The following is a 26,315-nucleotide window of genomic DNA, read 5'->3' on the forward strand; positions in this document are numbered from 1 at the left end:
CTGTTTGTGCGCCTAACTTATGAACTGGAAAATAGAATTTTGTTTTAGCACTTGCAGTCCTCAGGAAGAACTGATTTTTTTAAGCACATGCAAAATGACCAAGGTACTTTTCACTACTTATTAATACAGAGTCATTTCATATTGTATTCAATATTAATTCTCTGTCCAACTGGCCATTTTCAGCTTTTATTCTTGAAGCACTTTCAGACACAGTACAACTTCTCTCTCATATTTCCATGACAGCTTAAACCTTGCTTGACCTGGAACCATTTCAGGACACACATTTTTATTCTCTGAGTTCGTGCTGCTGGAGCCATTTAAGGCTCAGCTGCCAGTTCTGTTCACCCATCACTCTGAGCCAAGTCTGACCCAGGTGGTATTTTCCTTTCCCCTCAGAAATAAAACTGAATTTGTTGAGGGATAAGAGCTGTGTCAGGTTTATAATGATGTATGATAGGGTCATCAGAAACTTTGGGAGCTTGTAAGAAGGCATTCACCATTCACAGACCTGAAGACAATGCAGTTTGCAAAGCCTGTATCATCTTTTTACATGTCACAATACCACAAGCATTAAACCCTAGTGCTTTGAGTATAAGGTGTGAGCAGAATGGAATGCAACTGGCCCTTTAAACAAAACAAAGCATTTCTGTGCAGCTTCCCTTCTTTATGAGGTATGTAACAGAACAGAAAGTATCTATTTTCAGGCCCAATTTTCTAATATTTGGATAGACTAGATAATTTTGGAAAGATATTTTACACTGAAAAGTTTAATTAAGAGAGATAGAATATCACCACAAAAATTACAGGTCTCTTCAGATTGTAGTTATGTGTGTCCTTTAATTTATGATATATTCAAGTGACACCATAACAATAACTTTAATTTCAGACCTTGAATGATTTTTAGAAAGAAGTTGATTTTAACATGCTAGTGACAGAAGAAAAGCTTAGTTTCATGCTTTTAGCTGTGAATTTTTTCACAGATTTTCTTGGTTTCCTACTTAGGAGAGTGGAAGGCAGACCATTGTTTCATGCTGAGTGGAATGGGGAAATATAAACACGTTACATGAGGCAGTGCCCCCAGCCAGCTTGATAATTCCTTTTCTGCTGTTGTCTGAGGAGTGCTCAGAGTGAGTCTTTTTGGGTGCTGTATAAGCTTTTATTTCCTCTGCACTTTGCCCACGTTTCCACTGTTTGTGTGAGAAAGCACAGAGCAGTTTCACGTCTGAAATTCTGGGAGAGAATAAGCAGGGCAGGCCAAAGTGTGTGTTTGGTTTTCACAAGCTCTACCCTGGGATCAATAAGAAAAAGTCTTGTCTCTCTAAACCATCCATTTATGAATCAAGCTCTAAGTGTTCTCTGAGTGACAGACTTTTACAACCTGTGTCAGTGCCTGGCAGTGGAATTTTCTGTTGCCTTCAGAGAAGTTTTTTCCCAGAGTGTTGTTGGCATGACCATGGAGAGAATCCAGATCCTCTATCAATGCTCAACTGACAGCAGTGCCAGTAGTTTTCTCAACTTTCTAAATCCCAGCTAAGACTTGACACAGGTTTGATTTTGTGGCTGGTTTAATGAACTTCTCTGGCTCTAAATGTTGCTTCTCTGAGGTTCAATGATAATTGTAGGAGATACAGGCTGTAGTTGAATCACCCAGACTGAGCCACATTGCCGAGGCCTTTAGGCCTCAGCACTGAGGCCTGCAGGGGTTTGTGGCGCAGATAGAAATTCAGTGCCAGGAGTGTGGCGCAGTTAGAATCATAACTTAAGGTGTTAGCAAGGGTAAAAGGGTTTTATAGAAGTTAGCAAGTATAGTAATTGGTATGGACACAGTAGCTACCTTAAAAAGTTTGGTAAACAATGAGTGTTTGCATTCTTCCCTGCTCTGTATGCCAATGAGAATTCACCTGTAACTGTAAACTATGTAGAGTGTATAAAATCTGCCATCTTTCACACAATAAAGAGAAACGTAGCATTGATCATATTGGTTGGATCTGTGTTTGCTTTGCCAACTTCCCTTCATTATCGGGGTTCCCATGCGACTTCGGATCATTAATTGCGTTTCTGCCTAATATGCTGCTGACTCAGCATTAGGAGGCATTTCCTTTGTGTGGACACATAAATAGGGAATACTTTGATTTTCCTTGGCTCAACTCTTTCCTTGACTGAAAAGAGCAGTCACCAAATCAGAATGCTGATACATCTCTACAGAGGAAAATACTCATTAAGCAAAAGATTGTTTTAAATAAACCTGATTTAAAACATCAGGAAATAATACAGCCTCCTGCATTCCACCAGCACTTACAGTACATCCCAGTAACTGCTGCTTATTTACATCATATATGTGCTTTCTGGTGAATATTAAAGTTATATAATGTAAATAAAATTTATGTATATGTTTACATGAGTGTTTATTTTTAATTTATGTGTTGTAATATAAATACTTCTTTCACATAAACATGTAAGTCTCCATTTGTTTTGAAACTTTACACTGGAGTTTACTATCAGGCTTACAAAGATGTTGTTTTTTTTTTAAGTAGAATAGATCTATTGCACTACAACATTAATGTGCATTTTAAACATTGTAGTTTCATTAAACTGTGTAGCTAAAAGATAGCTGAATTTAGTAAAACAAGGAGTAAAACTGAACTCTGTTCCTTCCCATCCCTCTATCTTTGCCTGTCAAACCCACACTCCCCCAATATGAAAGAACAGTGAGAGAGAGAGGCTGAAAACTAGGATGGGCTGATGGATTTCCTACGACTTTGGTTGGGAGTTGGGTGTTTACTTTTGTAAAATCCATTTATGCAATAATGAAAAAGATGAAACTGTTGCTGTGCAAATTACATCAGAAGTTATTTTTATTTAGTTATCTCTTCAATCCATGCTTTAATAACTCTTCTCACCAAGCTTTCTCCTCGCTGTTTAAAACATGGTTCTTTTTAATCTCATGTCATTTATTACTGCATTTCTATAAGTCAGGGAAAGGCTTTAGGAAACACACTGATAGTGCAGTCCCATTTTACGAGCGGTAGGTTGGAATCAGTTACAGGCAGCAAGCTGAGGCCGATATTACTCAAATCCAGTCCAAATTAGTCTTTCCCCCTCCTCTTGGTTTATACCAATCCGGAGGAGGTAATATTGCAAAGGAGACGTGTATTAAAGTTATTTTTCTTTCAGGTGTTTCAAAATGCTTAAAAGCTTGTGCTGACCACCCTTTGGGTTCTCATAGTCCAGTTTAAGCCTTGATTTGTTTTGGGTGGTTCTTTCAATAGATTTAAGTAGGTATTGGTTTGATTGCCTAAAATCCTTGGATGCTCTACTCCTTGCAAGCCATTCCATTCCATTCCTGATGTTTTAAAGATAAATTTTTAAGCTTCAGTGTGCCAGGGAGTAATCTTTTCCTTTCATCTTCATGGTTCAATTTTGTCACTTTTCTAGACATGGAAAAAACAGACTGGAGAGGAGATTGTTCACTTTCAGATTAGGAAAGACAGAGGAGAATGAAGGAGGTGGTGTGTGAAGTTCCTCCCTCTTTTGCTGATACTAGAGAATGGGAACACTTGTCATGCTGTGTACTACATCAACCCTGTGTTGAATGGGTTGGATGCATTCCTGGCTTTCCTCTCTCATAAGAGGCATCAGAACATGAACATGAATGGTGTAAACATCTGTACTGTTATTGAGCAAGTGTACTAATGCATATTTGGGCTTTCTACTGGATTCTTTAAGGCAGTGCCAGTTTTCTCTTGTGCTTTCTTTTATCCATAAGACCCACATTAATCTGGGCACAATATAATCTAAAAATCTTGGTCAAAGCAACATGGAAATCGCCTTTGAGTTCAGTTATGCAAGACGCCTGCTGCAATAAGGAATGTGTAGGAGATTTTCTGAAAACCCCATTGTAGCATGGTGAAGGCCCACAGTAGTTGCAATAACTGTTCTTTAGTTTCTGCCATGCATGACACTCCTTTCTTGCCAATTCTTTTCACCTGTCTAATTTTATCAGAAAAGTACAGAATGTTGAAGGGACCTGAATAAAACTGTCTTAAGTCAAAGCATCTCTAGCAGTTTTCATCATCATTGTGTTCTGTGTACAAGCCAAGCAAAGCTGCAGAAATTGAGCAAAAATTAAGTGATCACATTGTGTGCTGCCAAAAAAAGGATGGGGGAAGGCAATTAATATCTGTGGACACTCCTCCAGACCTTGTCTCACTGCCCTTTTCAGTCCTGTGAAAAGAGGAATCAGCACAGTGTCTGAGGTGCATCCCTCACCCTCATGGATCACGTAGCTCTAACCCTGAATATACAACTTACTCAGTTCCTGTTGGCTCAGAATAAAGATAGCAAAAACAGCAGCCAAACTTCCCAGGGACAATTCTGCTGTCAGAGCTCCAGCTAAAACAGCAGTAGCTCAGCACTTTTTTCCCCTCATCAGCAGCCTCTCTGTTTCCCATGTGTGCCCTGTCTCCATTTCCTGTGGGAGACTTTGTCTACATCCACACGCTGGAATTTCAGTGCCAGAAATTCCCACTGTCTCTTCTGCTGCTTCAGCAAAAGGGACCCTTTGTCAGGTAGCTCCCAGCATTTCTGATGCTCTGTGTTGTAGCACTTTGCCCACCACAAATGTAATCACTCCAAAGTCCTTGTATACTGGGGCAGACACTTAGGGATCTCAGGTTCAAGTCAGCTTTGCTGTGTCCTTCTGTGCATTGTGTATTTTGTTATCTCATCTATTTGCCTGCGTGGTTATATTGCACAGAGCAGCAAACATTTCCTTTCTTTTTGCTCCTTTTGATTGTGTTGCTTCTTCTGTAAAATGCAAAGCAAAGTTAAATATGCTGCATTATGTGTTTTTAATGTGATATCTTGTCCCATGGAATTCAATGGCAATCAAATAATTGAATTCAACAGTCAGCCTTCCTGTGGGATCTCAGAACTCCTTGTAGCTTCTATTTATGACCACAAGAAATTTTTCCCTGAAAGTATTTTATCTGTAAGAAAAACTGTCTAATTACTATCATTTGTTTTGAATTCACTATAAAATATGTAAGTCTGCACACTAGGCAAGGGCTGCCTCATTCCTGGAAGTGTTCCAGGCCAGGCTGGATGGGGCTTGGAGCAACCTGGGCTAGTGGAAGGTGACCCTGCCCTTGGGTGGAGGTTGGAATTAAACAATCTTTGAGGTCCCTTCTAACCCAGGCCATTCTGTGTTCTGTGAAACCTGCACTGATATGAAGACTTCTTTCGCTCTGAACCTAAACCCCACAAGAATGATGATACTCCAGTGACACATCAAAAGTACATTGAATTGCTCATGAGTTTGTATGTACAGAATAACCTTCCACTAATCACCTTTTGCTGATGTTATTTAGTGACTGATATTGCTCAAAATAAGATTATCTCAGCCTAGAAATGATCAGCCATGCTAACAAGGCACCGGAGGAAGAGTTCTGCCACATGAGAAATGTGACTGGTGGGACAGTTTGAAAAGTCTCGTGTTTATACTTTAATTAAAGTTTCCTGGTGATCCGGATGCTGGTTCCCAGTATCTTTTAATAAATGTTGAGATTAACATCTCACAGTGCCCAGAAGTGTGCTGGTGGCTGAGTAGTCCAAATAAACAGCACAAAGTTGCTGCCATAAAACGCTCATTATCCAAGCCTCGTCTTGCAGGCACGCGACCACATCCACAGATTTGCTCCTGTGAATGGCTTCAGGGATTTCATTGGAACCTCTCAGGGAGATAAAATTATACACTGCTTAAATGTTTAAAAGTTCAGGACCTAAGAGGGAATATGGTATGACTTAGTGAGAAAAAAGTACCAGGAACAGCAATGATATAGATGTTAGATATGATTTTGCTAGTTTTGTTATTATTAAAATAGGGAATTGAGACACCTTGATGCCTGAACATTTTTATCTCTTTAAGGTTTAAGCTTTTTCTCACAGTTTAGAAGGGACTTTAGTCTAATGCATTTTCTTTTGCTTTCTGTATCTTTGATAAAACCGTTAAGAAACCTGCTATCAAGGGAATTTTTTTTGTTTATATATTAAAATTAAACATTTTCTGTAACTTTATTTATGAAAGCTAGCATAAATAAACATAGGGAGAAAAGAACACACATACCTGGGTTAATGTATCTAGTAGTACTATTAAATAAATTATATTTCAGTGTGCCTTCCTAGGGCAGTAAGTCTTAGGTGAGATCATAGTCTTTGGCCTGTTACTATTCTCCCCTCAAAACTTTTAAACCCATGGTAAGTTTCAAAGCTGGCAGGCAAAAGAGACCTTGAAGATAAAGCCACTACTGAACCAAAAGGAAAATGTGTCTGTTGGAGAATCTGTGTGACAGGAGACAGACAGAAAAGTCAATACAGATGGATGGACCCTGAGAATGGTGGATTGAGATCACCCACAGTGCTTGTGTCTACCGGCTGACAGAAAACCCTAAAGAGAAGGAATTGTTACAAAGGGAAGGAGTTGAGCCTTTCCTAGGGACACTCTCCATGAACCAGGTGGTTTCCACGTGGTGATGCAGCTCCAATTCAGGGGAGCAGGTGACCTGCTTTACAAACAGGTTGAATACAAAGAGGTCACTTGCTTGCCCCTCTGTTCACTCCCAAGGATCTGAGGCCAGATGCAGCACCTTGTTGTGCCTCTTCAGTGAAACTGGATACTCTGACACACAAAAGGAAAGGGGAAATGCAGTGGTGACTGAATTCTAATGTTTCTCACTGACCCAGCAGTCTTTATCAGGTAAAGGTTTTGTAGCCTCCTTACAGCAGTGGCAGCTGAGAGAAGAGCATGGGATTCACTGGTATGGTTTGACCCTTTGAACACTAACCTGTGGGTATTCTTTCTTCCTCTGCCCACATTCTGCCAATTAAATGCAGTAGAATAATGTAACAGTCTAATAAATGGTGAGGATGGAAGCAGCTGCAGAGCATGTTCCTGCAGAGGACACAGACAGGTGAATCTACTCGACTCCTGGTGCAAGTGAATGGGGGCAGAGGAAGGAAAGTAATTTAACACCACAGCAGTGAAGCCAGGCTCAGGAGATCACTTTCCTCAGGGATACCAGATGGTGAGTGGCTGTAAAGAAAGACCCCACCCAGCTCTGCATGTGGCACCCACCGTTTATAATGGATGGCCCTAAATATTTATTAAGTGTTATTAAGAAGCTCATGTTACAGTACCCCTGTAGATATACCAAAGCCAGGGTAAGGTTTCAATGTCAAGCCTTCAGTTGGCTTTTTTGGTGAGCATTTCCATAGTGCTCTTTCTACACTAATGTAAAAACACTGAACTTGTGTCAGAAAACTTAAATGAAGATTTCTGTGCCCACATAAGAACTCTGGCAGTTGTAGAGATTTTAATAGGTGACATTGTAATTTTGAATGCATTTATCAGAGCAGTACTTTTCTTTCTTCCTTCTTTCCTCATAATTTCAGCACCTGATGGCTGACATAATAAGTAGGTTACACTCATAAGAGAGGGGAGGTGAATGATAATCTTTGTCACTTAAAGAAAATTGCAATGTTCACTGAAACCTTTGGGGATTTGAGTTGGTTGGTTGCTTGGGATTTTTTTCCTTGTTTGTTTGTTTTTCATGTCTGAATGTGCAATAGTACTCAGCCCTGAGGAAAAGGAGAACTGGGAGTGTTGATTAAAAGTGCAGAGTGCCGCAAAGTGATCATGGCCAGCCTGGCATCCCATATCAAGTTGGGAAGTTTGCTTTGTGGTGTTGTCTGGAGCGGATACCACATGCTGACTTTGCCTTTTAAAACAGGCCATGATGAGTCCAAAGACAGCTCTCCAAGTGAAGGAGAACCCACCTGAGCTACACAGGAATTCTGGTCTCTCACGATGAGGAAGAAAGGTTTTCTTCTCTCTTCTCCTGCCTTGTTCCTTGTGTTCCTCCCATGCCTTTCCAGGAAAACAAATGCATTTCTGAAACACTGTTCTCACTTTGCAAGGGCTTGTTACCACCAGATTCCCAGAAAACAATGACAGGAGTAGTGGGTTTCAAACATATTTTTACTTACACATCCTAAACATTCTCCAGTGAATATGCAAACCTCTTAAGAAATCTCACAAATAGACAGCACAGCACAGATGGATTTGCACTCATTTATGACATTTCCTAGCCTCTTATAAATAATCTGCAGACTTCAGGTTTCTCCAGGCAACATCTAAAAACCAAGGAGCCTCCCTGTTTCATCTTTGACAATAGTTGCTGTAGATTTGAGTGTTTTGCTTGACTGAACTACATCACTTCTTACTTAAGACAGTGGCTTCTTAGAAGTAGTTGTTAAAATGCTATTGTAACTGGTATTCATGAGGAAAATTCTGGCTATATTTAAGTGATTTCAGGTCTTCCTTATTGCCTGGAAGCTCATTTTTGTCATTGTGTTGAGATAGACTGAAACCAGCTGGTGTTAGAGCAGAGCCGTGGTAGCAATGAAAATCAGTATACTGCTAAATGACTACAATGTCACTATTTGTTTATCTTGAAATGTGAAAAAAAATTCTCAGATATATAACTTGGTGAGAAGAACACCTGTGTTCTCAGAGGATGCAGATGATGCTGGGATGGGTATTTTTAAATGAGATGTTGTTTTGAAAGTTAAGGTATTAGTTAATATAAGTAATCTCTTGGACTTTTAGCTATGATAAAAATGTAAATATTCATTTTCTATCCTGTGAAGTGTTTATTAATGTTAGCTGTGTTTCTATGCTCTTTTGGCACAAGTGAAATAGTGATTATGTACACATTTAAATTATCCTTTGGGGTCTTTTACTAATTAATGCAGATGGCTGGTTTTACTTAGATGTGAGTGGTTTCCTATTTTAGGGAAAGTACCATATTGCTCATGGTTGGGGACAGCTGGCATGTCTCACGTAAAGGAGAAGCTCAGTTCCATGCATTTTAAAGGACAGAAAAGAAGAAAAACCAAGTAGCTAAAAATCTTTTATGCGTTCCTGCAAGGCTTGAGGACAACTTGAAATGTCCTTTGAGAAAGATTCATGAGTTGTCTTGCAAACTGGCACCAGTTTGGATTTGGTCCAGTGCAAAACTTGTTTGACGCTTAGGAAACCTTCAAGAGACTGAAATCTTCCAACAAATACTAGACCCCACTTCAAGTCTCATCTGCCTTGTGAGAACGTTGTTTTTACATAATATTTTCCTTGAAATCTGTAGAAATTGTGACTATAACACACCTGCTGTTGTAGGTCCTCCTGACATGGTCTCACCTTACTATTTTATTCAATACTCTCCTGCTGGGCTTTTTGGTGTGGGATTTTGAAGGACTAGATGAGAACGATTTCTGAGGCTCTTTTTTTTTTTTGTAGTATCAACTAAACTAAAAATCATTGAGTCTACAGTGGCATTGAAATTTTGCTTCCCAAAAGTATGTTTGGAAACCTGGTTTGAAAACTGCCAATTTTGCGTGGCTACAGTGAAAAATTTTGTTAGTTCTACTTCAGGGCTTTCATTTTGCAGCAGCAATCTAGAAAGTAGGTTTCAACACTTGCTACGCTTTAATCTATGTTTTCACTTGCTCAGTTTACAGAACAAATGCCTCTTTTAATACATACAGAAATAAAAATGCACACTACCATTATTCACTTCGCTCATGACAGCGTGAGACTTATTAGTTCCAAACTGTTCTAAAGCAGTTTTGCTGTGTTTAAACTGGAGAGAGCTGTTAAAGACTTTCTCTGCTGTATTTTTCTAGAGTTTTTCTGCAATGAGGCAGGAATACTTGATGGTCTGACTTGGAATTTGAATATTTTACCCCGTGACATTAGAAGCAAAGGTGAAGGTATTAGTGAACAGAGTTTTGTTTTAGGGCAAAGGGCAACATATCAACACATGACCTAACAAATAAAAATGGAATCTTTCACCTTATTCGTAAAAGAAAATGGTGAAGATTTACTTTCTAGAATGATTGTAACACATATGTAGAGCTGTTTTATGTTTCCAGCAAAGTATAACAGATGGACTGTGGGTTTATTGGGGAAAAAAAGTGTGCTGAAAGATTTTTATTACGTGAGAAAGAGAGAACAAAACCCAAGGAAACATCTGGGCAATTAATCTCTCAAATCTTTGTATATAACATGAAGAAAAATACTGAAATATTTCTGAAGTCTTGCTCAGAAACAAATTAACTATTGTTAGGAAAGCACAATAATTCACCATCCTTCATAGGAAAAGATCTTTTCAATTAGTAATTAATTGATGTCACTTTGTTCTTCACCTCTGGAAAAACAAAGAGCAGGAGGGGCAGTGTGTTCCTCCTGAGGTTTCTGGTTTGTCATTATAAAGTGGTGAATCACTTTCACTGAAGCTGAGCTGATTTGTCCTCTCCCAAGGAAGCAAATGTCATTGTGGGGGAAAAAGGGTTCTTTAGCTGTTATTCAGGCCTGTGTGGTGTCTGGTTACTGATCTGGACCCAAACATCTGGCAGCCCTGCCACCTCTCCCTGAAATGCGTGCATAATATGCACTTATGCTCTGTGGGTCTCCGTGTGGGGAAGGCTTGGTTTTTTATTTTAAAGCTGCAGGGTGACAGGTGAGCAGGCAAATAGGTACTTCTTTGTCTGGGCTGGTGAAACATTATCTTTTTTTGAGAGGGTAGGTTGCTGTTTAAAGGGGAATTTTCCATAGCTGTGGGACCGTTCACCTGCTCTGAATGGGAAAGAAGTGGTTGCCATCCACGCCTGCTGGCTGTTTCTGCACGTGTAGTTCTTCCCTGTGACACTGCAGAGAACAGCCCCAGATCAAAACATCCACACCCTCATTTCTCTGCACTTAGTTGGGATCTTGCTATGCTGATTTCTTGTCCCTCAGCTTTACATATTTTAGGAAATGGGAAAGAGTTCCATTCATTGGTTTGCCCCCTTCTACCCTTTTAAATCTGGTGCTGGCTTCCCCTCCTGGCAACCCACTGGGGGTTTTCTAGGTGGTATTAATTCAAACACTACCAGAAATGTATACTTTGGCCTTTCTTCCTGTTGCCTCAGCCAAATAAGAATATGGATATTTTTGCTACACCATTTCAGAGCAGCTTTCTCTATGGTCTGGGGCTCCTATTCCATCTGTAACCAGGGGAGCTCCAAAGCAGGAACACAAAGGAAGTGATAACCAAATCCCATGAATAAATCATTCCCACTGTGCAGTCTAAGTTATGGACAAAACTGGGAAATCAACCTCCTTGGTGAAGCTCAAGCTCATGGTTTGTGTCCAACCCGTGCTACTGTATGTCTGGATGTTTGGTATAGAACACCTGCTTTTATACATCCTTTGAATACTTTATTATTATTATTTTTAAAGTGATGAATGAAGAAAACTGTCTAGTTACATAATGAAGGAGGAATGTAGGATTATTTTAGGCTTTTGGTTTGTTCACGTTTTTTAATTTGTTTGGTTTGGGTTTATTTTTTAGCTCTTTTTAGTCAGTCTAACAGATAGGAAAACCTCTAAATACATAGGCTTTAAAAATAATATGGTTCAGTCCAGGCTCTTGAAAATTGAACTATTTCCAATATGCTGATTTTTCAGTGCCCAGTATTTATATGATCTTCCCCATCAAGTTTATCTGTTGCCAAATACTGTGCAAAAATGTACTGTCCAAAAATTCCTTGGTGGCAAAGTATTTTTAATCAGACTGTTTAAGATCTAGTTTTGGTAGAACACTTATTTCACGTCAGCTGCAATACTACTCAATATGGTGTTGCAATTAGGGCTTCTTGAAACAAAATTAGGACAGTTATATGTTAGGATAATATCTACTGCCATCAAAAGAAGTTGAAATTCAATTAAAGGGTAGCAGTCTTTGAAAAACTTCTGTCATCGTATTAGCAATTAATTCTACTTTGGTTTTGTCTTCATGAAGACAGAAAACAAAATGCAAAATTTTACAGAAAAATGTACTGGTGTGTTTCCCTCTGGGAATGATTTGTTGTTTTGAGTCCTGCCATGAATGATGGTCTCAAATAATTCAAAGAAGATTTATCATGTTCTCACCAGTGATTTAGGAAAAAAAAACAAACCTGAAATGCCATGGCTACTTTTATTGGTTCAATGTGTGTGCTGTGTTTATTTTTTTTTCTTTCATGAATCATATTTGAAAGGGCATTAGGAAATATAGTTAAATAGTGTCTTTTACAGACCATTGTCTGTATTTCTATATTAAATTTTTCAGTATATGCTCACCGGTTATATTTGCCAAATTAGTTCATCTCAGCCACCAAAAAATAGAGATTTCAGGATCTAGATTCTTGTATTGACATCATCTTCTGTGTCTCCCAGCTCTGCACATGAAGTAAGATTAACAAAAGAGTTTTCTTTGTGATAAATTTGTTCAATAGCATTGCACTGGGCTAAATGTTATTCTGTAAAATGGACTATTTAATATTTCCTTCAATTTCAATTTCACTGAAATAATCTGAAATTCACCATGGGTATATCCATTATCACTGTCTCACCAATTCATGTCTCCCTGGCATAATACTATAAATTAATTTTAAATATCAATACTATAAATGTATGACATAGCATGAAGATAACTAGTTTCCCTTACAGATCCTAATTCAAGGAGTGTCAGACATCAGAGACAGAAAATGTTGTTTGGTTTTTTCCATGGATTATTTGCTGGCTGAGTCATTTGGGTACTTGAGGTATTTTACCAAAGAAGTGTGGCAGAAAGAGCTTAATGGTCTGGAAGGACCAAAACACAGCACCTTGTTTTAGAAGAAAGTAAAGGATTATGTTTTTCTGGAGTTTGTGTAATATTTTAGTTATTCAGGGAGCAGTAATTATGTCATTAATTAAAAGAAGCCATAGGAAAATTGTAGATAGCTTTTTAAAAAAATAACTCAGAAAAAACGCAGCCTTATCTCAAAATATAACAGGACATGTAGTAGAACCAACCTTCCTGTTTCTTAAAGGATGAATTCAACCCAGTCATTACACATGAACCTGGGATGTTTGCAGGGCCCAGCCATGGCCAACCATAATCAACTTGAAAAACTACAGCACCAAATTGTTGCATTAGATCGTCCTTTAACCAAATAAAATTATTTGCATTTGGATGCAAAATACATTCTGCAAATGAAGAGGGAAACTTTTTTTCTGCTTTAGTTGCCTAATTTCACATCTGCTCTCATTGATGGTCAGTTCAGAGGACACCAAGAAGGGCAGGAATACAGACCAAACCAGAATGAGGTGGCAAACAGTCTCCAGGAATTTGGCGTGGCAACTGCTCACATCAGACTCATCTCTAACCCTGCTGTCTCCTTCAGAGTGGGAGGATGTTGGAGCATCATTTGCAGCCCTGGCATTACACTTGCAAAACAGATGGTTCTTCTCCCTAGACAGATTTTTTATTCTGCTGCAATAAAAAGCAAATTTCATTCTTTATCCTGCACAGAAATTCCTGGCTGCGGGTTCACAGCAGTTTGTCCTGCTGTGGTGCCTTTGGTCACTCTCCCAAGCAAGTCCAGCAGGGAAGATCTGCAGAGCCTCACACACTTCCCAGTTGGTCAGCCAGACTGCAAAGGAGTTTGGACAATTCACCCTCCTGCCCTCAATGTGAACCACTCTGGCCCAGGCAGGTGCCCTCAAATATGATATTTACAAAGGCAGTGAAAAGGCCAAATTGTCATGGCAGAGCTTTCCTTTCACTTGGCTGCTGCTTGGTTTTGGCAAAATTTGGGAATAAAAAAAAAATGGTGTGTCCTTTCCAAGTTTGTATTTTTCTAGTAAGTTGGATTTTTACCTTTGATTGCAGAGAGAATGATGTTCCCTCTTGTATGACTGCTCCTCTTTAAGGTGAAGCTGACAGAGAAAAAGGCCTTGGAAAGGACTTGTGTTAAGTCCCTAAGAAAGCCTGTTTTCACTGAAGAACAATGTTGTATTTTTGGGGTTTTTAAAATTAAATCATGTCTTCCTTCTGAATTGACTTTTCCCTTATGTAATGTTTTATTTTCCTGACATCTTGAGGACATAAATGAAACCTGGTGGGACATTTTTAGTACTGTGAGGGCTGAATCAAGCACCTGATAATTCCCTGGAAGTAAGCTCAGCCTCTCAACCTGACAGTATTTCTGAGCCAAAACTGCTTCTTCTCCTGCCACATGCTGCAGTCTTGCAATCCATGTTGTATGGTCTGGGTGACTGGCACACAGATAAAACCTCATCTAGGATGTCAGCTCCTTTTGAAAACACGACAGAGCCCTTGCTGTTACACACATTTTGTAAAACAATGAGAGGGTGTTGGGTTCCCTTTATTAATCAGTGTCAGGGCTGAAGTTGCTGACACTGAGCAGAAGTTTCTTTCGCTGCTCACTGAAACAACACAGTCCTGTCACAAGGACCTGACACCTGCAGCCTGTGTCACACCTCTTGTCCATGTCCCTGAGATCTGTCCTTCCACACTGGGAGTAAAAGCAAACAAGGAGTTCTGAGGGAATTTCTATATATTCCACCTCAGTACTCATTGATTTAAGTCACTCTTTCAGTGCCTACTCATTTTCTGCATTTCACTAAATATTTTTGATGGTGTCCTTACTATGGTTTCCTTTCTGTACAAGTTATTTCTATGAAAAGTGTTTCCAGAACCCATTTTTGGTTCTGCGTTCAGATAAGCTCTCCCATTGAGGAGGCTCTGCTGAGACTCAAATGAGAGAAATCAATTGTCTGTGCTTGATTCTTTTGTGAAGTTGGTGGAGTGTGTCCTCCCAGGATTCTCAGCTTGCCACAATTACCATGGGATGTGACAGCAGCTTTTCTACTGTAGTAATGTGCTTGTAAATTCTGTGCATTTCTTTTCAGCATCTTCTCCAAAAATTCAATATTTGAAGTTCAATGTTCAATATGGAGTACACTGTGTAATACAAACCATATTCAAGTCAGATATGATTAACTACTTCTATTGCATTGTATTTCTGTAATTCTTATTTGCTTTAGCATTGTACTCCAGTCTCCACTTAGTCAGAACTGCACAAACACATCAAAATGCTGCCTTTCTGAAAGAGCCTTTTTCCATACCAAAATGGGTCTCCCACCCCAATGGGCTTCCTCATTTTTCAGAGACCCACAGTCTTGCATGAAGTGAACAAATTCTTTGACTTTGAAACTCTTCCAGATCTCTCTTTACTACATAGACCCTTTAGCTTTTTATTGCTGCAGTAAATCAGGGAAGTTCCATTCAACGGATGTTATTTGTGTGGGCTTTACAAATGCACATAGATGAAAAATGCAGAATTATTACATTTAAAAATGGCATTAGAAGGACTCAGTGGCTCAAATGTCATAATTCAGAGGCTGGAGGTTCACTGTGTGTTCAACCTCGTCTGTATAACCCAGTCTTTATTGGCAGAATCACTTAGCATTTTTCAGTAGAATATTTGCCTGGGGTTATATGAAAATGTGTATTTTTAATGGGTGTTTCCTCATTTCTGAAGACTTGACTTTGACACCACGTTATACCCTTGACAGAGGTGCTTTTCTTTATGTCTGTCTTAAAATGTAAATTCCAGTAGCTCTGATGTTCCAATCAATATTCTTTAACTCTCACTATCACATTCCCATTTATTTTACTGCTGCATCTCAGGTTCCAAACAAGTGTTGAAACTGGAGTCTTTGAAAGGAAACATATCAACAAGCAACACAACCCCCTCCCCCACTTCCAATTAAAAAAAAACCCAAACCAAACCCAAAAAAAACCCACCAAAAAAACTCTAAAAAACAAAACAAGAGAGTTTACTGTTACTTAAAGTCAGCAATTTAATTAAACCCATGAAGAATACAGTAGCTATAGAGAATATATTTCTGCTTTTCTCTCTCTGGTTTAGCTATTTTTGTGTTCCTATTTCACAATTGTTTGGTTTTTGTTCCAGTGGATGTTAATCTTTTGGTTTGTAAAATTATTATTAATATTTCAAAGCCTGTCAGACGTTTGGTGGGGAAATCACCATGAGGAGAAAGTGTTTGCAGAAGGATCTCAACACTCAGCTTTTTATCCTTTGTGTGTGTGTGTGTTTCTAGCACAGCCACTCTGCACTTCCAAAAAATAAACACTATTAAGAACTTTTGCTTTCTGCCACATTTCTGAATATTAATCATTAGACAAGGCTGTGCTTAAAATCAAGTTCTTTCAGAAACATAAATCTGTCTTGTAATGCACCCTTGTGAAGCTTCACCATCTTAAGGAATATGCAGATTTCTAGAGCATGTTTTGGGAGTATCCTGCTGGGCTCTCAGTAGCTAAATCAGTTACTTCAAATCAGTGATATTTTTAAAACCCTTGGGCAGAATTTGCTTCTTTTCTCTGTTTTTCTGGTTTCTGTGTACTAGTATCAGTGGGACAGTGTTGTATGATTCCAGGCATAAGGATTTTTTGGCACAATAAAATTTAATTTTTTATTAAATTTTCCAACAATCCCAACAGCTACTGCCAATTTATGTCACTTGGAAACTGAGCTACTCAACCATTATATTTTCATATTATTGCTTTGGCTTAGGACGTTTTTCCCTTGGGTTAGGCAAGCTAGATATGAAGTCTAGTGAGGGTGTTGAAGAAAAAGAAGTTTAGAAGAATGTTTAATCTGAGATAAAGCATGAACCTCACTTTTGAGGAGGTAAAAACTTTCTTGAAGGATTGAACTGGATTTTAGCTGTTTGCTGTTATACTCTGTTTTCCACCAAGCTGAAACTTTGGCTTTCAGCCCCTTCTGAGTTGTTGTGTTGGAAGAAGTCACCTGCTGTGTAATAGACATCTGGGTAAAGCTTAAGGGTTTTGCTTAAGGGGATGCTGGTTGGGGCTTCAAACAGCCTACATGAGAGGTGTGGCTGTTTTGAATTTTGTAATTTTTAAATTTTTGCAATTGATAGGTTTTTTGGTGATGTAAAAAGTGAACCTCCTTTTTCTCTGCTGTTTCTGAGCCAAGAGTGACTTTAAACCTCCGTGTGGAAGTGGAGAGAGGGGAGGCAAAGAGAAGCATAATTGATTTTTTTCTGTAACTTAACCTCTGTGTGCCAGACTGCTCTCACCCTTCCACCTGTAACCTGAGTTATTTGTGAAGAGTTAATTCCACTGCTGCAGATTGTGACCTGGCCAGTGATCTAGGAGCAGGTTATTTACTTATCTAGATTTCCTGTCATCACTAGATGCAGAAACTGAACCTTTTCATTTGCATTGGCCTCAGCTTTTCAAGGCTATCTTACTGTTTGGGAATCTGAGCTTCTGCTGCCCCATGAAAATAATAAAAAGGTAAAAGAATTAATAGTCTAGAGGTGTGTGCTGTCATATTTCTGGTTTGTGTGGGGTATGACACATATGAATGAACTGGACTGAGTTGAGTTCCCACTTTGTGAGCGAGCCAAGCCCAAATTCTCTCAATTCCCATCAAGCAACATTTAATAATAAACTGACCAGCTCATTAGTCATGTTTCTTCATGGCCAGTGGTATTCCCACTTTTCAAGCTAACCTGGGATATCCTTTGTGAGATGTCCAGAAAAGAGGAAGACATTTGCAGAAGAAGAATAGATTCTGGATGAGTGCCTGGTGAATTTCCTTGGAGCCCCAGCCTGATGTGATATGGGATTGTCTGTATCTGCTCGTTAATGAGTAAACTGGAGAAAGAAATTACTATTTCAGGGGCCCTGAAAATAGAACTGAGAAATTCAAGGAAGCCAATTGGTTTCTGGTGTAATTTGAATTTCTTTCACCCTTCCCATTTGCTAGTTTAGCCCTTTTTTTGTGCATGTAGCGGGGGCAGGAGGAGTGAGGGAGGGGAAAGGGTCTTGTATACACAGAAATATTGAATAATTTCAATTACTGACAGAATCTGTTGGAGAACCATTGTCTGGTGGAAAATCCAGTGTCTACTAAATCTACTTTTTCCATGTGAGAGCCTGAAATATTGCTAAAACACAGCAGGAAACCCAAACTGCAGTATGTTGCTTCAGGTCAGTTTGGTGCCTATTAGAATTTAGTTGAATGCATTGCAAACATTTAGTTTTAAAACAACTTAATATACCTGCTTTTTCCAAGCAGTACATTTCCCTTCAAAGCCTGAAATCCAAGCTGCATTTCTTTCCTGAAGTCTGAGCTGACCAGAGGGCTATTTCTGAAATAAAATAACAGTTTTCCTTTAACCAGTCTTGTTTGTAACATATCATGGTTAGTCTTCTGTTGCTCATCATGGAGTTACACAACTGGAATTTATTATGGGAGATATAGAAAGCCTAACGTAAATGGGATCTGAACTGGAATTTCTCTGTGGCAATGGGAAATGCATTTTAAGGTTGAGATTAACTCAGCTGAAGTGTTTTGTTTCTGCTCAATAGATTGAAATGAGATGCTTTTGTTTAAAAATTATAGAAATATATGAATGTTGATAGCAAGAGAAATGCAAGTGAAAATTCCCTTAATCCCCAGAAACTGTCCATGAAAAATTTTAATTTTTTCTGGCTTTCCTGGTATCCAAAATCACCTTAAAATTGTGTGAGAAAAGAAACTGATAAGATTTGAGATTAGTGTGATTAAGTTATATTGATGTGTGCTTAAAATATCAATTTTTTTCAATGAAGAACAGAAGTTTGAATTTTGACAATGAATGTTGAAATTTAGGCACACCATGGAGAGCATACGTGTGATGTAGGAAGGCATCTGTGGGATTTCCTTCAGCCCACCAGTAGCAATTTTTGTAAAGGCAGACATAGCTGGAGGAGGTGGAGATGAAATGTTAATTTATAAGAACTTCTGCGTTTATTTGCAGATATATGTTCTCATATTGATACAGAGATCTGGAGACCTTCCTGAAGAGAAGGGAAAAAACAGTGGATCTGTCTAATCATGTTCTGGGAAATTAACACCATCTTGTTCCTCTCATCTTTCCTCTCTTAGCACAATTCCCGCATTCGCTCATTTTTGTATTAAAGCTCCATTGCTTTAGTAACATAATATTGGTGTCCCAACTGCCAAAGCAAATGCATGGTGTAGATTTTCATTAGTCAGAGGTCTGGAAAAGCTTTTATTTGATTAACTATTCTAATGCAACACAAAAGTTGCATGATAAAATCTTTGCATGCTCCTTTTACCACACATGCTTACGAGAGGAACTTGGGTGTTACTTATATATTGTGGTAAAAAATTGCATTGCATCTGCTGCCTTAGCAGACTCCTTGGGTTTTGTTGGTGTTCTCCTCTGATTATCCACTGGCCCTACGCAGTAAAATATAATGAAAGGCTTTGGGGATGTTTCAACGCGTCAATTATTAGTTTTATACAAAGGGGCATCCATGGCTTGCCCAGTTCGATGGAAAGACCTGTGCCTTTAGTTCACACGGTAATGATGGGCAATTCCCAAAGGGCGCCAACAATACCAAATCATAACATGAGCCTGGAGCTGGGAAGATACCTTACCACTGCCAGAAAGGATAATTCTGATGGCCTGTTAGAGCCATTCTTCGTTGCCATGACTCTGTCACAGCAGCCATTCAGGCCATGTCTGGGCTGTGCTTGGTTTGTTGTTGTAGCTCCTGCGGTGGAAATCAGCTGTGTGTAACCTGTGTCAATAAAAGCCCAGCACAAGCAGTGGGGTTTGGGTGTTATCAGCCATGTTGTCATGGACTCTTTGTTTTCCCCTCTGGTGGCTGCTGAGGTCAGACGTCGGCCTGGGGGCACACAGAGCAGGGCTCTGATGGTGCAGAGATTACCTCATTAAAGGGCTATGTGCTATATTAATAGTGGTTTTGCCAGTTTTACTTTAGGTAAACCCTTGCTTTTTGTGGCCTAGTCAAAACACTGAAACACTTCCTGTTAATTATGAGCTTCCATCCATGGTGCCTGGAGAAGACACAGATGGAGTAGATGTACCTCTGAGGCTATTTCCGGTCTTCTTGTTTGCTGCAGCTTATAAATTGATGTCATTACAGTAGTAGCATGGGAAGGTTGAAAGGGACAGAGGAAGAGGAACAAGTCGGCTGCTTTTGTCTTCCTGCCCCTTCCCACTCTCTGAAAGGGCTCTGCTGTGAGGCAGTGACATACCTGAATAAACATAGCATTTTCCTTGGCCACACCCTTTCCATGGAAAACCATGTGTCAGCCCTGCAGAGATGCCTCTCCCCACAGAGCAGTCTGCACAGGCTTCCCCGTGTATCCTGGGATGACCTCTCACAGGCAGCACACGCTGTGGTCGCTTGCTGGCCTTCTGATGCCTTTTTAGCTTTTGTATTTTTCAGATCCTGTACTGCATTAGTGTATAACTCTGAACTCCATATAGAGTGTTAGCAAGCTCTCTTCACATTGTGGTCAGACAAAACAATCCTTTCCAGGCTGGAGAACCAAGGACATGATCTGCCTCAGGCTCTGAAAAGTATAAACAAAAGTGGATTGGGGGTAAGAGCAAACTGGGGGTACATGACTTCATTATCTGAAGCTGTAATTGGAGGATTAAGCCCTGACATGCAAATAGACCAAACTTATATCTGTCTGAAAAACTTGTGACCACTGACCACCTTGGGTGTAGCCTCTGCGAGGCTTTTGGCTGCCAAAGGTGTAACTATTGACTGCCTTTAATAAATACCTGTCACAGTGTCAGTGCCCACTCCACCTACCTTGGCCAGCCCTGGCACCAGCGACAAGTTAGGTACAGTCCAGTATGTGGACACACCTTTCCGATCCTGTGGATCCTTGGCTAACCACAAGCGAGATGTGACAAAGGCAAGGGAAATGAAGAGAGGACTTTGCGGAGGTTCTGCTGCTGAGCTTCTTGGCTCCCACACCAGAGACAACCTCAGCCCACCTAGTCTGCCTCAGCAGAGCACAGACCACCCTGGTGCAGCAACTTTAAACAGGGGGAGGAGTAAGGGGAAGGGTACAGTGTGGGACCAATCAGGTAAGGATTAGGAGTGGCTCTGCATACCAAGGACAGAGGGACCAGTCAAAGAGGGGAAGGAGGAAACAGCTGGGATCCTGTCCAATCACTCGATGACCCCACTGGAACTCTAGACCCAGGATGAGGCCTCGAAGTGACAGACAGGATCCGGGGGTTATATAACAGGTGATTGACAGACAGCTGTAACCGGGGTAAACCATAGAGGAAAACTCATGGGGGTACATGGAACAAACTATCACAGTTTATATAGAACAGCATGAAAGCAAGGAACAAATACATGTATGGAACTGACAAAACTAAAACCACACCACTACAAATACCCACTTTATTCTCTTCACTCTGTCTAGCCCCTGGTCTAGGTAGCCACTCCAAGGCATCACTTCTTCCTTACCTGGGCTTGCAGCTCTGCTCCACCACTGTGCTTTGCAGCCTCCCTGCACTGGGGGCTGGGATCCAATGACCCCTCTGTCTTCTTTATGTTTGCTCCCTGGAAAAAAGTGAGCTGTTTGATTTCAAAACTGGCCTTCAGGAAGAGTCTTTAGCACAAAGAGATGTTTTAAGGTATCCAGGACATTCTGTTTTAGAGTTTAGAGATGGCATTAATTTTGAGTCTCATAGCCTTGATTGGCATTGTAAAACCATTGCTTTAAATGATTCTTGAGATGTAGAATTTGTTCTTCCTGGACAGCTGCCTCAGCAGAATAAAAAAAATCTGAAAATACTTTTTAATTTTTATTTTCTCTAACAGAGTTATTTTCAAATATCTGATTCCTGTATAATTTTTGGTCCTTATAGTAAAAGATGTCTATGTGGCTTTTAATACACTGTTGTGCTTTTATAATTTGTAAAACTGCATTGCATTTTATTTGGGTGACTCCTCTCACTGGAGCTGGAGAGAGTGGTTCAGAAATGATTGTTTTGTTTTATATTTGAGAGAGAGGTCTTCTGTAACTGAAGAAGTTCACTTACTGAAGAAATGAGCAATATTAGCAACACTTCCAAACTTCCTTGCTTTCACAGATTGCCTTCTAGCTGGGAATCACAAGTGCTGTATAAACATAAATATATATGGGTGTATATATATATAGGTAGAGGAAGCCTGGCCCATGGGAATGTTTTGATTTTTTCCTGAGCTCACACATTGGAGCCTGGTGAAAGAATCAGGAAGGGTGCCAAAGTTTCTGATTTGCAGTGATTTTTTCTTGCAGACACAGAGTATCTCCTGCAGGCTGGGTGTGCGCTGGCTGCATTTACTGACATTTTCATGTACACAGCAGAGGGCATGAACATGGGATCAAATCTCTGATAAATACCTATTTCTTAATATATTGTCTGTGGGTTGTGCAACCAATGAAGCTTGGTTTCCTATGGATTTGAGTTTTATGGCTGGACTCTCTGATGTCCAGTGAAATCTAAGTTCCAATCGAAGCTTTTCCCACAGCTGGGATATTGCAGAGCCTCTTGTGTGCCTCGATTCTCTGCTGTCCAATAAAATAGAAGTTTATATTGCAGTCTTTCCTGTTTGTGGGGCACCATTAATGGGGGCTCCCTTTTTTTCATCTTCTTTGCTGCTTCTCTTTTTAGTAGGTTTATTAAAACAAAGCCTAATTGTGATCACTGCTCCTCTATCAAAGTAGTTATAAAAGTCCATCTCAGATATACTAAGGTGGAAAGCCAACAAAGATGTAAAATTATGCACATTTTACAATCACTTTAATTTTCTTATGACACAGGGCTAAAAATTGGGTTGGTTTTTCCAGAAAAGTATTGGTTTTTTTCTAAGTAAAATATAAATAAGAACTGGTATTTACAAATGGGTATAATACTTGATTATGATAATATGGGTTGTCATCAAAGCCATAAAAAAATTATTAGTCTCACTGATGATAATAGATAAAAGTGCCTCAAGAATTCTAAGGGGAAGAACAAATCCAGTACCATCAGGGCCTGTGAAGACAGGCAGAAAAACTGGAAATGAGAGAGTTCATACTATCCAGAAGTAAAAGCGATTGAACAGTCAATTACTTCTAGAAGTTGTTTGTTTAAACATTCAACTACTGCTAGCATTGGGAGTTATTCATCTGTGAACAAATAACAATGCTACTGTGTGTCCCTCAGCCATTAACTGCAAACCCTTAGGAGCAATTATATTTCTGCTCTCTTGAAATCACATATTTTTGACAAAGCAGCAGTAAAAATGTGTGTTGCAAATTGCACTTGGTTTAAATAAAAAAAAGGAGTTAAACTGCAATTTAGCACAGCCAATGAAAACATTTGTTTCACAAGTTTAAACTTTCCCATGGGAATGCTGGAGCAGGCTTTCTGGTGTCTCTGTGTGTATTCAAAGGAAACATCTTTACAGTATATATGCTTGGGAAAACACTCTGCTTCTCAGGATTGCAGAAACACAACAAACTTACTGCTGTTCGTTTATAGTTAAAGGTTTTTAAAAATAGAATAGCAGATTTGGGGAAGTGTTGTTTTTTAGGTTTGTTTGGGGGTTTTTTTTGTTGGTCATTTGTGCTGTTTATGCTGAGGGTCTTATCTTTTTCCAAACAGGGGGAGGCACAAACAAATCATTCTGCACCTGCAGTAAAATAAAGAGGTGACTTTGATGTCTGCGGTGGATGAAGTTGCTGCTGTCATAGCTGGACTTGGGCCAGTTGGATCAAATTCACCTCCTACGGGTTGTATTTCAGTGTCTCCAAAGAGACAGTGGAGGAAACTTCCACACACTTGGTGCTTAGGTGATGTATCAGTATTCAAGACATGACAAATCTGTAAGAATTTTACTCCTGCATCCGTGCTGGGCATAACTTTGTGCCTTTCCTTTGTAAAACCTTCCTCTCCAAGATGGATGGATGTTACTTGACAAAACCAGGTGTCTTTCCCTGCAGGGCTGAGGCACTGCTTGATCATATTTCTGCAGTGGCTCTGATGTGTAGATTGTGGTCCCCTTCACACATCTCAGCACCAGCCTGTGCCCTGGACTGTGGGTACTGAGTGGGGAGCAAAGCTTTCATGTGGCAATTCCAGCCACACTGGTAGAACTGACACAAATACCAATGCTGGTCATCTTCAGGACTTCCTGAAACACTGGCAGCAGCTCTCCTACCATAATCAAATGGCTTTCTGTAATTTTAAGGAATTGGGAGAATCAGTTGGTGTTTGAAGAAGGTGTTGTGCAGGAAAGCAGAGTAAGCCGTTCAAAATTATCCCCTTCATTATCAGGTGAGGGAGATCAGCCACTGTGGCAAATGACTGGGTAATGTGTGCCAGAGGTGATGAAATGACTCCTGACTGTTTTGAGCATTTCTTTGAAATGTCCTGCTAGGGCTGAGTGCCTAAATCTTGGTTGCTGTGATACCTAAATTAATCACCTGTACAAGGTGATATGAATGTAGTCTGAAGTTTATATTTTGTGATTCAGTCTTGAACTAAATCATGCTGTATCATGGCATTTTGCCTGCTCTTTTAACTTTTTTTCGGTGCTGAGATTCCTCAAGGGCCAGTAGTTCAGATCTGTCTTTTAGTAGAGCTCTCAGGACTGTCCTGCTTTTCCCACAGCTGCCACATCCAGCAAACTGCATTCAGCACTGCTGAATAAAGCAAGTGGAGTCAGGTACTGTTTTCCTTTTCTCTGATCTCACTGAGGATTCTCCCTGAGTTCAGTGTCATGGCTTGTTTCGGAAAAGGTCATGTGGAAGTCACATTGCACATCCATCCTAATGGCAATCTGGGAATATAACCTCATTAACCTCATTAAGCTGCTGGCCTTTTTCCTTCATGTCATGTGTGTTGTTTTGATGTGTGATCTCTGACTAGGGTAAGACAAAAATTTTGGGTAACCTTCAGCAGATCATAAAGGGTCTTTTTGCAAAAGAGTGTGATCTTAAAGTGTCAAATTTCAGCTATGGCACAAAGCAGTAATTCAGTGCAGGACCTTAAGCACAGTTACATGCTGCAGTCCTGGCACAGGAGGAGTCCTTGCTGCTGACTGCAGAAAGACGGTCAGTAATGATTTTTGTTACTGCTGCTTGGATGCCTGATTCATAATTCTCTGGAAAACACCTGGTGATTAGAACTAAACATAAAATTAAATTCCTAAGAAAGTTGCATATGCCATAGGAGACAGCAAGATGGCTTCATTTCCCAGAGAATTTCTTGGATAGAATCAGAAAAAAGACAATGTTCTTTTGTTTTTTAGTTCTAGGGTGATGAAGCGTTCCTGAAGATACACTGCTTTAGCCATTCATCAAAGCCAGTTATTGCTTAATTAAATTAACTGTCAGACCTTATAATTTGGGGATTTTAAATATTGTAACAGAAACCATTGTTCACTTAGATTAAAAAAAGCAAATATGTCATAGACCAACCAGCTAAAGAGCCCAAAATGTCTGACTCAAACAGCTGACCACAGGAGTGAATTTCTCAGATTCCGGCTGCTCCCGCTAATCTCTTGCCAGCGCACCTACAACAGCCTGATCCTGGCTTGCACGAGTAGCTGTCCATGTAAACTGATAAAAACATTACTGTGCCACACTCTTCCAGTAATAGTTCCATTGACAAGTTCCAGCTGTTGAAGGCAAAAAATATTCTGATGAGGACAATGTGGTGTTTTTCTAGTTCCCCTCATTTAGCAGTTAAGGGGATGTTGCCTTTAGCAATATTTGCCTTTGTTCAAGGCTTCCTGACCTGAGAGATCTGTTTTGTAGTGCACTCATGACCTCTCATTACTACATACACAAAACAAGACGTGGCAGAAATGGTAGAAATACATCTGTTAAGTGAAAAAACTAAAGACATCTATCTGAAGACATATATCCTGAAAAAAGCAAACATTAATAGAAGGGACTGAAGATCCACTAAAGTGAAGCTGACAGTGAGTCTGGCATCCCTTACTCTGAAGCTTTAGTTTTATATTCATGCTGGTGCAGTGACAGGTCCTTTTCTGAAGAGTGCAAAAGCCATGTTCCCGTGTCTGTCTCTACAACTGATGTTCCCAATAAATGGTTTTGTCAGTATTCACTTATTGTGGAAACTCCTATATTTTGCTGTTCATACCCCTCAAGCACTCACATGTTTATAGAGATCTGGGTATGACCTCAGTGTATTCATGTCAAACAAAGTTATATTTAAGCAGAGTAACTTTTTTACTGAGCTAATTTCACAGAATCGTTGCATTAAAAATAGTTTTTTGAAAAACTTCGTTTAAGGGGAATGAGCTTTCAGTGTGGGTAGTGCTTGTGTCCAGTGATATCAGGTTGCTCATGGTTTACAGCAGCTGGATTCATGACCAGAGTACAAATATCACTGAATGTCCCATTTTATAACATGCATGTGTGCTGGTTGTCTTGGAGGCAACTGAACAGTGTTAGATTTGTAATGGTGGCTCTTGCTGCTGACC

Source organism: Chamaea fasciata, unplaced genomic scaffold (genome assembly GCF_029207755.1).
Source record: "Chamaea fasciata isolate MVZ Bird 193981 ecotype frontalis unplaced genomic scaffold, bChaFas1.0.hap1 SCAF_5, whole genome shotgun sequence".
NCBI classification, from domain to species: domain Eukaryota; kingdom Metazoa; phylum Chordata; class Aves; order Passeriformes; family Sylviidae; genus Chamaea; species Chamaea fasciata.